Here is a 14236-nt window from a genome sequence, read left to right on the forward strand (position 1 = left end):
TGCAATTGGGGCAGCTTCAAGCACTACACTTCACTTCTGAGTACAGAAAATACAAGTTTATTGTGCATGGGGGATCTTTTATTTTATCAAGATTGCTGAAAATATAAGGAGAACTAAATATACCCACACTAAAATTACCTCCAGAAGCACATTTAAACAAGACTTACACAACACAGTTAGAGGGGAAGAGCAAGCACAGAGAGTGTCTGCTCTGATTTACTGTAAACCTCTCCCTGGGTGATTTTGATGACTCAAGACCTGAGAAGCTTAGAAAAATATATGACAGAGTCAGCCACTGTTAACTCTATAAATACAAACAATAAATATCGTATCGCCCACTATGAAAGAAAATTATAGTGCCCTGAGCACTGAAATAGCAACACCACCACCAAAAGAATATTATATGTCATAAGCACTTACAATTAACGATCAAAAGGAGAAAAAAAATGCCCTAAGTCCCTTTTTTAATAAGCTTTGTATTCATGAACAACAAAATTAGCAGGCATGTCTCAGTTCAAAAACTACTGTAAATATTATTTATTTGTCTGGAAAATGACTGAAACATTTTAACATGGCAAAAATTTCAACAGTACAATTTGTTACTCTAAAAAAGCAGTAAGTCTTCAGCTGGTGTAATCAACTCAGTGTAACTGAATAGCTCTATGCATATTTGAGAAAAACAAAGAAATAATCCTACTTCTGTATTCTGTCCACACTTCATATTTAAGCCAGTCCAGCTCCAGACCCAGATCTAGATCTTAGAGCCCGTTTATGTGATAAACATAAACATTGGACAAAAGAACTCTGCCAAAGCTTAACAGTGATTTTCAGCCAAGGAAGCCAACTAGAATAACCCCTATCCTTACTATTGGACTCTTTTAACTGTCAAACCATGCCAGATCTCCAGAGAAATGGTCCAAAGCCTGTGCTGACTCCTGTTTGGAACCTGCCTGTCCTTCACCGTAGATGATTGAGTTTTAGTATCTTGTTGGGGCCCTATTTAGTTTATCTGTATAGATAGAGCTTTTACTTCTTTCTCCTACAGTTTCCCAATCTGTAAGGAGGGAACATAATACCTGGTTCCCCTACACCACACTTTGTAATCTATAAAGGAAAACATCATCTATTTTCCTTAATAAAATGAAAATGAACTGTTAGAAGATACAACACATTCTTCCTCCTCTTATAGGCACTGTAACTCTTCCAACCTGACATCCACAGCAACGCCTTTATGTCATTACTTACTTTATAATGACAATATGCTGTTGGAACAGGAGCATTGACTTTCTATAATGTCTACTAAATGTGTAGTAAAGACTCTGTTAGAGATATAATCCTGAGAAATATAGTCAGAATGCTCTAAGTTTTCTCATAGTTCTAATTGTTATTTTTATTATTAAAATTGGAATGACTACATATTAAATGTTACCTAATATACCGATTATAGAAGCTGCAATTCAGCAATGTGTTTTGCTGCTTGCTTGCATGGTGTCCTGTTTAAGTTAAGGAAGCTTAACTGGGGTTGTAGAAGGAAGCTATTTTGTAATCAGTGTCATGGTGATACAGGTCTATGTATTATTTTTAAAGCTTCAATATGCAATCTCTATTATCTATAAAAGACAGCTACTAGCACTGTTTCTTGTTATTTGGTTTGTTTTCTAATGAGTGGTATTTCAGTACATGTTTGTGTTCTAGCGAATTAAAAAACAGATTTTTCATAGGGAAATAGAAGATGTTGCTATGCAAATAATGTCTAACGAGGTATCTTTGGCAAATTTTAGGAGTCAAAGTTGAGAACTAATGAGTGCCTTGAGTTAAGCAAATAATAAAAAATTATGTGGCAGTTGAGAACTGCGTTGCTTCTCTATTTGTTAATTTCCTGATGTTCAAATAATTTTATTTGATAAGGAAAGTGTAAGTTTCTTTTTGTGTATCTAGCATTCCTTTCCCCCCAGAACCTTTGGTTTGTAATTAAAAAACCAGCCAAACAAAAATCCTCAGTATCTGTTTATTTTCTGTGAGTGTTTATCGTGTAAGGTCCTGATCTTACGTGCTCTTACATGTGTGAATAATTTTAAGTGGATAAGCAGAATTAAAATGTTTGCAGAAGTATTTATAGGAATAAGGCCTAAATCCAGTAGTCACTGCTTGTGGGAAAAGTGCTCTCTTCTGACAGAGCACTTGCCTTTCTTGCTTCAGCTTTCTTAGGTCTCTTAAGAAACCTTCTTCAAGTCTGCATGTCTTCAGCGTTGGTAGATAGAAAGTGAAAGCTTAGGTCCTTAGAAAAGACGAGAGACACAACATGTGCCATCAAGGGTATTGCCTTCCTTTATTAGTAGAAAAGGCAGGTAAAAGTATTAGGTAAAACAGCTTTCTTTTCCACACCTACACAGACACAGTGGAGAACAGGAGTTAATGGTTAGATGCCGAGGAACAAAACTCCATGGCCATGATGGGAAGAAATCTCTTAAGGTAAGTATTTAAGATAAAGGTTTTGGTCTCCTAATCTTCCTGAAATACTCTGAAAACAAACATCTGACAGAGAGACTTGACTCTGAGATGTGTATGGTGCAAGATGGGCATTGTCAACCACAGTGGACTTTCATTTAAGCCAACAGCTCCCTGCTCTTTGCCTTCCCCGGCAGCCCAATCTGCAGGAGACAGGGGGAGAGGGATAGCCCTGCGATAGGGCAGATGGGGGGTGAAGTCCTTAAGAGTGACTCTGTGAGATGCCTTGTCTACTTCTTTAAGAAGGGCAGAAGAGCAGAGGGAAGAGGATAGAGAATAGTGTGGGAATTGGGAGAGAGTGATAACAAATTGCCTGCCTGCAAAGCTGATAGACGCCCACGGGGCCTTTTGTTTGTCTTTTAATCCCCTAGGTACCAGATGCATGTGGTGATGTGCTAATCTTGAGCATCTCTGGGCCCTTCTTACCAGCTGGGAGGCAGACATCTGCACCGTGAACTTACTGTGTGAGATGATTCTCTCACCTCCCTCCCCCCTCTCCTGATCAGCGCTCTCTCTGATGAAGCCATGTGTGTGTGCATTCAGGGATGCCTGCAGAATTTCCCCTTTCCAGGAAAGCCAGGGCTAATCTGAGGAGTCTGGTTCATAGGCAGTTTTGCAGATATTCCCACAGAAGGAAGCAAACATATGACTAATAATGAATGGCCTAGTTAATAACATCATTTTGGCAAGGTTGTCCGTGAGAAAATTGGTACCAAGAGTTAAGTAACCCTGACCTGTACCGGGAAGCAACAATTTAGGGTGAAACGGGACATTTTTTCAGTTTAAGGCACTGCCAGGTTATTTCCCACACCGCTATCTTCAGTCAGCTTCTTCAAAGACATCCAGAGGCCACATGTGGCTCCCAAAGAGCCTGCCCAAAAAGAAAAGACTGACAAGCTCACCTATCTTTCCTGGAACTTGAATTTCCATCTTGCTTGAGTTGGAAAAACACCTGAACACCAGGTTGTGTGTGGGCAGGGCTAACTAGATTGTAAGGAGCAGCACCAGCACCCTGGGACAAGCTGGACTGCTCTGCACTGGGTCTGGCTGCGATGGAGTTAACCTTCTTCGTAGCAGACTGTACGGTGCTGTGTTTTGGATTTGGGACTAACACAGTGCTGATAACACATCGATGTTTTGGCTCCTGCTGAATAGTATTTGCACAGTATCAAGGCTTTTTAAACTCACTCTGCCCCCGCAGTGTGTAGGCTGGGGCTGGGCAAGAAGTTGGGAGGAAACACAGCTGGGACAGCTGACCTGAATTGGCCAAAGTGACATTTTGTACCACACAGCACCACACATGGTAATAGAAGATTTTTCTCTTCCCGGGTGGCTGTTGCTTGCAGACCGGCTGGACATTGGTCTGCTTGTGGGGGTGGTGAGTGTTATCTTTGCATCTCTTGTGGTGCTTTTCCATGCCCCCCATCTTCTTTTAAGTTATTAAACAGTCTTTCTTGCACCCCACAGCTTCTCTCTTTTTTTGCTCTTCTTATTCTCTCCCTATCTTTCTGGGGGAGGGAAGGTGGATTGAGCAAGTGGCTGTGTGGGTGCTTAGCTACTGGCAGGATCAACCCACCAAAGTCCTATGACATTGGTTCACAGTCACGGTGTTTCTGGCCTGGAGTGATACATATTTGGTTTGCTTGCACCGTGCCATACCTCCAACCTCGTATGGCATGCCAAAACTCTGACTCAGAGGTAGGAAAAAAAGAAAGAAAATGATTCTTCCATGATCACTGGGAGAATGTGGCTAGGCACAGTCTCAAGATTGTTTTGTTAGTTCATGCAGATAAACATCTATTTGGTTTTTCTCTATCTGGGTGTTTGTATGTCCTTACGCACTGACTGTGAGTACCATTTCTGGCCTCTGCAGGTCAGTGAGGGACCTGTAGTCCTATGTGATATCTGCTCATGAGGCAAAGGAGGACTAACTGCTTTGTACTACTGCCACATTTAGCTTCCATTTCACTGGAATAATTTGGATCTGTGGCCTTTCTCAGACCTCAGTCTACATCAGTTTTTACTCTCTGGTTCATTCCACTTGTCTGTACTCTTCCACCATCACTGTGTGCTGCTCAGCACAGCACCTGCTAGGCTACTAAAAGCCTGGAGTCAGCAGCTGCCAGTTTACACTGTTAAGTTTTCCTTTTACTCCTTCTGACTGTGCTGTGGAAGCAAATACTGTAGCCTCCCTCCCCTTGCTTGCTGGGCAGCTGTAGCTCTTCTTAGATTTCAGAGGATGAATCCATTAGTAATTTTTATCAGTCCTCAGCTATCTGATCTTCCTATGACACATACTATTAGAATATGGCTCAGAGATGGTAGTCCCTACAGCACTATCACACTGTTGGGCTAGCGTCAAGGGAGCGTGATTGTGCATCACCCTAACACAGCTGAACGCTGCTTAAGCCCTGCAACACTCACCTGAAAGAGAAAGGTTGAGCTTTTCTGGGGTTTTTTTGTTCGTTTGTTTGTTTTTTTGGGTTTGTTTTTTTTTATATGCGTTAACCTCCAATAAACTGTTTCCACAGAAATTCCTTTCCACTAGCTGGGAAATAATATAATCTCACAAAAAACCAAACCAAAACAAACAAAAACCCCACCCCCCTCAGTCTATTTCATGTAGCTATCACAGCATTTTATAACTCGCATTTTACTGTACATCACTGGAGCAGCTGACTGGCAGAAGTCTAATGGCACAGAACAGAATCAGAAAGCAAAGAGCTTACAGTGCAGCTTTGCAACTTGCTGTGAAGTAGAGCGCTGCCAATGGATGGCAAGGCTCGTCCAAAGAAGTGGAGGTAAGAGAGGTAATTACATGTAACTTCCACTCCAGGCCAGCAGATTTCTGTGGCATCTGCAGCTATGCTTCTGAGCTGAAGTCAGAAACACTTTTGATGCAGAGGATGAGAACATAGTTAAATGTACACTGAAATGCAGTGAAGTACCATTATTTAAAAGATACTAATTATTGTTGTAAATGGAAAGGTGGGCAGAGTGATTTTTTTTTCCTTATCTCTTTTTTAATCCTTAACACTTTACTCTTTCTTTTTAAGGAAATTCTTTGTCACTCCAAATGTTAAATCAACGTCACAGGTGCACGGTTCTTTGTTTTTCCTGTAAGAGTGCATATTGCTTTACAAGCAGATGCTATATTTTAATAAAAGGTATTTTGCACTGAATTTCAATATAATAGAAATGGACATTCTGTAGCATGCATTCAACTGTAATAAAATAGATTCATTATAGTACAAGAAGGATTGTGAGTTTGAATATATGTTTTCTTCAGAATATTTAATAGAAAAGAACATATCATTCCTGTATATAAATTGATAGAAACAGGATGCAATCACAGTGAGAATGTGCACCCATTAATAGGACCAGAAAAGGAAGGATTGTGATGAATATGTTTGCAATTTTCACGTTTCATAGATAAATTCTATCAGCTAGAAATCAAAGCCATTTTTCCCCTTAAAAAAAATGAATACAGGTTTATGTGAACTGTATGGTAGGTCCTTGCATTCAAGGACTTCTCTGCCTAGCAATACCTAATAAAGTAATTGGAGTAATAAATACTCTGCTTGCTTACAACAAAATCTGATACAAACAAACACTAGACAGTAAGATGTGACAAAAGTGAACTGGGATAGACACTGAATAAAAGGATTAGGTTTTTTTATCACAAGAACATAGGTGGAGCTTTAGGAAGGCTGAGTTCTGTTCCTGATTAGTCTGCAGAGGGTCTGTGCATTCTTAGTCAAATCATATGTTGGCATTTCTAAGCGAAAGATGTGTACTTATTTAGCTGGCTCTGTGATTCTTATCTAAAAGGTGATGTGGGATCATATAACTCAAGCCAGTCAAACTTAGACAACCGAATGTTTTCAAAGGCAGCATTCAGTGTGGTTACAGAGTGAAGATGCAAAGCCCATGCTTACTAGATCATTTGTAAATCACTTTAGTGACAGCTACCAATTAGTTCTTGAGTTACTTTCATTTTGCACAATCTTCCATTCTCTAAAGTAAAGTTTATGAGAGATACTATGTCCTGCCCAATCATGATATAAAATTGAAACCACGAAAGTCATTGACAACAGATTTTGTGGATGACAAATATTTGCATGGATTCAGACAGCAACTAAGTGCATTCATAGAAGAAAAATCCATCAGGAGCTATCAAGAAGAAAGATTATACCCTCAGTTTAGAATTCCCTGCACACTGCTAAAACCTGGGTTTGCATTAAGAAGAATTATAACATGCATCTATCCTTCCTCTGCTAGGCATTGTTAGGAGAAAGGTAGATGGACTGTGGATTCATCATAATATGCCCATTTTGATGATGTTAAGTATTGAATGACTAATTCATGCATTCACAGCCTTCCCATCATTCCAAAGTAAAGAACTACATACATTTTTGAATAGGCATGAGAAAAGAATCAGATTAGGAATACAGGACCTAACTCAGTGAAGTTCTCGGACTTGTTTCTGTTTTCACTCAAAACAGGTTAAGAGTAAAGACTGTGGCTTGTTACTTCAAATCGGTGTATCTTTCAAAGAAACTGTGATAAGCTAATGGTCATATCAGTCTCATCATACAGCATACAATGCAAGAAATGAACAAAATCTCCGGTAAAAAATACAGCTATTGTACACTGCTGATTCCTTTATTATTCTGAAAGAAAATATGGAAATGATTGTTCTGATTGCTTACTCTTTTCTAGAAATAACTGTAACAGTCAACTTCAGTAGCATATTGTGCCAAATCCTAATTGTTGTGGGTGTGGTATAAAACCTAAGATGTATAGACAGAGTAATAGCCTTCCCATTTTAGAAAGACCTAGGGATATAGCTTGCTGTAATTTCAAATGGCAAATAGATGTGGGGTTTTTTTAACTTTATACTAAAAATCCTCTCTCTGCACAATTTTCCCTTTCCACAAGGTAGTTTCTCCCTTTGATTTCAAATCCCAAACTTCTATGACTCACTTAATGTTTACACAAATATTCCACACTTCTGACCAGCATAGCAAAGAGTGAAGAAGTGGCTGTTCCACAGCTTTATCCAATATCAAAAGTTATTTCAATGAAAATGGAGTACAAAATTCATTCCCATACTTCACAACTAGGTCTTTGCAGAGATTGCAGCTTCTGAACGAAAGTATTAAAAAACACAGAAGGAACCCCTTGAGTTTTGATATTTGAGGAAATTGTCTCTCATATAAGAGAAATTCTCATCTGAACCAAAGGATTGAAATTGCCCTTACATTTCTCTGTAAGTTTATAACTGTTTATAACATTCAGTTTAATAATACAGAGAAACCAAATACACAGAAAATTCACTGCAAGTTGCTGAATCCAGTAGCCTGACAGAGGTGAGGCTGCTGCAGCACCACATTCCTAGGTCCAGCCAGCAGCCAGACTGAGCTGAGCACATATCCTTGGTAGGCACACACACACACACACACAAGTAGACTTCCACTACACGCATTTACATATTTGCATGGCTGGCCACACAAATTAACTCACACAAGTACAGGTAGCACAGACAGCTTAGCCCTGCTTCCATCTCTGGCAGCTCAGGATGAAGGTCTGTTGTCTGTGGGCAATTTGGATATACAGCATGGATCCCTCCAGTAGCTGGCTTTAGACACCCAGTATACCCAGTACTGGCCCCTGGATCCTCTGGTTTCCAAGTTGTCTCATGCACGAAGACACACATTTGCAACTGAGTCTGACCCCCAGACCTCACAGTCTCCCCAGTTGCTGGCTTGGGTCTCCTGGATCCTCCAGTAGCCAACTCTCAGACCACTCTGGTTTCTACAGCTGCTCCAAAATTTGGCTCCCAAGCCTCTGTCATACTTCCCACCTAGTCCAGCTGGATGTTAGCTAGTGATCACATGCCAACATGCACCGCTCCAGTCTCTCAAGTTGCTTCCACCTGAGACACATGGTCCCCATGATCTGCAGTCCCCAGTTCTGGCTGCTGGCTTCCATGTACACACATGCAGGCCAAAGATAAAGCCCCTTACTCAGGAAATAGTCAGAAATGGAGTTTAATGAGAATACAGGACAGGATGAAGTGATCAGGCATAGGGCACAGCCAGACAAGCATATTGACCAGCAGTCTGATAAGAAGCATCTGGCCTCTTCTATCTCTTTATCTTTCTATTTTCCCATTCCCATTCCTCCACAAACTACCCAGACTCCTCCCTTTCCCTGCCTTTGGTTCCTCCTCTAATTGTCTGATGGTAGTCTTGTACAATCCCAAAATGCTCCCTCCTGCATCCCATACAAATCCCCTACCTCCACTCCCAGCCCGTAGGGTGGCCTGGAGAGCCTCTCCTGCTGGCGGCTGGCGATGGGGCTCACACCCTCCCGGGATGCCCTGCGAGGGGCCGAGTTGGAGGACCCGTTCCTCTGCCCGCTGCTTTGGGCTTCTTCATGTCTATGGAGACGAGCCTTCATTCACAAAACGGAACACGAGGCAAATCCATCTGAAGTGGGTTTTGCCTGTTTGTTTTGCAGTCAGACCATGACGATGCCATAGCGCAGGTCTCTCTGGGAGGGGACAAAGGCACATTGGTAAGCCCTGTGGGCACATATTTTGGTCAGCTGTTGCTTTTGGGTAACCTTTATTCAGATAGGAACCAGGAATAAAATTTGTCAGTTTACTTATCCAAGACATCTCCTTTGCACCTAAACTTTGTAATTCTTGTTCCTAAATTAAGTGAGAACCTTCACTATGTGGAAAGAAGTCAGACCCTTTGAAAGCCTCAGGAGAGAGATCACCTCTGCCCAATTAAGTTGCTTAATCTCTTTTCTGCAGGCCTAACTTTTAGATGAAAGTGAGGGAAGGATGGAGGATACAGTCACCTAGGGCACTTCACCACTAAGACTCTGCCTCTTCTCACATAAAAGCAGTTGTAAAGGAATGGAAACAATTTATAGCGTCTTAAGGCACATCTCTAAACCAGGCCAGACTAATTACAGACTGAAATGGCCAGTATCTCTCCACTGATAAAGGCAATCCAGGGTGATAAACTCAGATGTAAACACTGTAGGCATCAACATTTAATCTGATGAATCTCACCTTAAACTCATTAGTTAGATGTGTAATATAAGAGAACTGGATGCTGCTACAAAAACCTTTAAAGTCACCTACCTTTCAGCATGTGTAATATATGTATCACTTAACATGAGAGCTGGTGAACTAGAAACTTAAATTTAAGTACTGTTAAAGTGCCTCAGTAAGGTAAAAGGCATCTCTTTCAGTATTTTCTGTATGAAATTCAAGGTCCAGTAACCTCAGCAGGTGTTTAACTCAAACATGTTTGCATTAGTTTCAGAACAGCATGAGCTTAAGCCAGAAAACTCCAATCTAGAATTTTCAAGGGGGAAAAGGTTGAGTTTTCTGAAAGTTTCCTTTTTTATTATTTTTTTGCAGTTTTTAGAGGATTTATTTATTAGAATCTATTAAGACAAGATCAGAACAAAACAAAATAAAACATCATCATGTTACAGGGAAAGAAACCACAACTTGTTTTTTTCCAGGAATAATACTCCTAACCATTAGGCTACTAGTTCATGTCCTGGTTTTTTTCACATGATAATCCAGGTATGACCTGATAAAGGCAAAGCTTGGAGAATCTAGGCTGAAAGCAATGTATGTCTTAAGGGTAGAAATTTGGATTTGTCCTTATAAATTCCTGTTCAGTATTGCTTCAGGTGTCTCCTTTATTTGATATGGTCATTTAGCTGCAGCTTACTTATAGGCTTTTTTTTGGGGGGGTGTTAGGTTAGCAGCGAATCTCATATGTATCTTGCTTACTGTCTTTTTTTCCCTGAGCAAGCAAACAACTAACTTTTTTTTTTTTTCTTTTTTTTTTTTTTTTCTGTCCTTGGTATGCCTTACAGATTTTGCTCAATATTACAGTTCTTGTCATAGTTCCTGTAAGACTGATTTGGCAGCTGCCAAGATGCAGTCAGAGGTGAGCACCATGATAGGGAAGTACTTAAGCACAGGTGACAGGCTGCATGGCAGCAGCAGCATGACATTTTATCTGGAGATACAGACAATGCGGGCAGTAGCACACTGCATTTGATACACGCAGGGGACAGCTGTGGTAAGTGTGGCAATGCACAAGTAAGTGCTTTGAAAGAAAATGACAGGCAAAATCTGACTTACATTAAGAAATGGGGAAAAAAAAGGAATGTAACGGAAAACAAAAGAATAGGTTCTATACCTTGATATCAATTTCATCCTACATTATATGAGCTGTATATATACTGTACACACACAACATTAAAAAATACTTAAAATATAGATTACACCTGTCAGCTGGAAGATTTAATTCCACACAGTCCCAGCCTTTGAAAAGGCTTAAGTCTCCCTGCCTGATGTGCATTAAATATGACCTTGTTCCATGAGCGGTTCCGCTGACATGAGTAAAAGTGGCAGTGGTAGGTTCCTGTTTGAGGAAAGCAAAACCAAGTATCAATCATTCATTTTGGTTTAGGTTTCGCTTAAGATTTACTTAATTTCTGTGTTGCTCATAATTCTCAGCAGCAAAAAAAATAAATGAAATACCGAACTACCCTGAGACTCTTCTGGAAAGTTAGAAGTCATGTATTCAAGATCGAGTACTAATATCTCTCATTCATATGGTACATTGAATTTTCTTTTAAAAGACCTTGGAAGGAAGAGAATGAAGGGTACAAGAGTTCTTTGAGACCCACCACTGGCTAACTATCTTTTTACTTTTGTTGATCTTTTCACAGACGAACCCTAATGTTGTCACCGAGTTGTTACAAACCACAGAAGAGCCAGCAGTGGAGGTATGTTGGCTTTCAGCAGCACCATTATCCCCCACAGCTGGCAGGATTTTGGACAAAAACGTTTCTGCCATTCTGGAATGCCCGTGGAGAGAGAGCAAAGAGATATATGTGTTAATAGGCTTTTATTTTTCTTCACAGTAACTGGGATTCATGACATTTATTCAAAGTACAGCTGTTATACTGTTTCAGCTATAGAGGAAAAAAATACAAAGAAAAAATTTCCTTTAGGCATATTTTCCTCTTGTATCTGTGTTCTATAAGTTTTTGCATTTAATTATATACTGGGCCAGATCCTTAATAAACATAAATCAATACAGGTTAAATTGAATTAAGTAGAATTATGCTGCTTAAATATTTTACATCTTTTAAAATTTGGACCTTGTGATATAGTCCAAAACACTTCTTTTTATTACCAAGAGGTAAAGAGAAATCTGACTGCAAGATAAGGATATGACATTTATCTACATGACTATATTTTACGCTATGTTTCTTGTTTAGAGCTTGCATAGGTTTCATTCTTTTCAGCCTTAGAATCAGTAGGCAGCAAGCTCCAATTCACCATTTTCCTGCCAGCCACACATTCCTTAAGGAGAAGGAGATCTCGGGAACCCTCCTGCCCTACTGTGGAGCACGGCACCTCCCCAGGGTCTGTTTTACAGGTACCGAGCAACGATGCACAGCGTAGCCCGTCATGGATAAGAAGTGATACAGAGAACTCGCTGAAGGAAGAAGCTGTGTACATCACCAGCAAAAGATGAATAGCAACACTCTGGGTTCCCAGGGAACTACAGCTGGTAAATTCTCACTGCCATGAATGATAGCTACATCGTCAGGTCCAAAGTAGAGAAAAAGGGGATAAAGACACAACAGCTTTCTGTAGGACACAGCCTTAGATAATGATTTTTATCTATCTATCTCCTCTGGCTCTCAAAAGATGTTCCATTATAGTAAAATTTACTGGGAATTTTTAGTTAACTGCCCTGGCAGAGAGAGTTAATTATAGCAAATAGCCTAAGGGCACAGGATGTTAAAGAGGCTGAAGTTTCTTTAACTGCTCCAGACGTCTAATAGTCTTCCTATTCTCAGGAATTTTGCACTTTTGGTAATACAAATTACTCTTTGGCAAGGAAAAGGTGCTTGTTTTTTATTGCCTCAAGGTTGCTTTTTTTCCTGCAATTTACTGGCAGCGCATTTTGGGAAGAGAGAAAATGTTTGCTTGCAGGACCAATGGAAAAAGGAGAGTACAAGTAAAAATGGAAGGTAAGAAAGTGAGAAAGACAAAATTTAAAACTATAGTAGGAAAAAACCCCAAACCCTGAAACCAGCATAGCTAAGGTAGTGAAATCAGCTAAAGAATATAAATAAGGAGCACTGTAATTAAGAAACAAATGGGAAAAGGAGGTAAAGTCATAAGTAATGTAACACCTAAAACTTGTAGAAGACTGTTAAGAGACACCAAAGAAAAAAAGGTAGAACCTGAGTTGCTTTGAATTAGAGGAAATTGAAGTATAAATATACCAGGAAAAAAGATGAATCCTATAATATTTCTTCTGAAGTGGAAATGTCAGGCTTTTCAACAAGAATGCAAAAATAACCATTTAATAAATATTTGTGTTCAGTCTTTTAGTATAATAATACATGAAATATTTTCCATTCCAACAATAACTCAGGAAAATATTTAATAGCAGTTTATATAGTTAGATATTTCAAAGAAGCAGGATTAATAATTTGAATCTAAGACTATCAGAAGAGCTGAGCAAGGGCTTTTATGGGCCAATAATGTTGATTTTCAATAAGTCCTGGTCATGGGAGAAGTTCCAGAGAACTGGAAGAAAGCTAGTGTTTTATCAATATTTTAAAATCTTTAAACAGAATGACCACATATTATAGGCTTGAAATATATATACTACACAAAAAATATGAAAGTGATAACGTAGTACTTGACTGATTGTATTAGCCCTCTTTAATTATTTTTTAATACCAATCAGCACAGGATTATAGAAAATAGATTGTATAAGGTAGCTTTTTTTTTTTAATTATTATTATTTCAACTGTGGCTGCTAATAATAATAATAATTCTCCAGTATACTTTGAATTCAGAAGGCTTCTGCTTATTTTTAGGAAAGGAGAATAAAAAACAAAGCAAAAAAGCAAAACAAAATAAAACATGACACATTACTTTGATCAGACACTGGCTAACTCAATGTTTAAGTGGATGTTTTTCTGATGGTGTCCTACAGGCAATCAGTTCCTAGCCTACATGCATTTTAATAATTTTATTAATGATTAGCACTGAATGGAAATTTGGAGAAAGAAAAAAAAAGGACAAAAAAAAGAATTATGAGACTTCAAAACCAAGGAGAAGTAATCAAGCTGTCTATTTCTGTCCATAAATTATCATCAGATGATATATATGCTATTCGCATTTCTTTGTTTTGACTTCAGTTTCTTGAAAATGAAATGATTAATAAACTTTTCATCTTGGTGGTATGACGTATCCCAAATGCTCACATAAATTGTTTTAAGAATAAAAGTTAATTTCTATCTTTAAAACCTTCCAAGCCAGGCTTAAGACAATATGTAACTCTGTTGAAACAAATCCAGCCTGGCTAGGTCTTCCTTTTGTGAAGAGAGGAATGGATTTATATTCAGATAATATGCTTAAATTTTAGCACAGTCATACCATTTAGCAAAAAGCAAACACTGAAATAAGAATGACCTAAAGCAATATTTCTAGCAGTGAAATAATTTCATAGCTAGATTGAATGAAGGTGAAGCAATCATCATGCCCATCTCTTAACCAAAAAAAAAAAAAAAAAAAAATCTGAGGGTGAAGAGCCTGTTACTGAAATATGGGAGCACAAAGAAAACACAAGGCTCTACATCTTTATTT

Source organism: Buteo buteo, chromosome 15 (genome assembly GCF_964188355.1).
Source record: "Buteo buteo chromosome 15, bButBut1.hap1.1, whole genome shotgun sequence".
Classification (NCBI taxonomy): domain Eukaryota; kingdom Metazoa; phylum Chordata; class Aves; order Accipitriformes; family Accipitridae; genus Buteo; species Buteo buteo.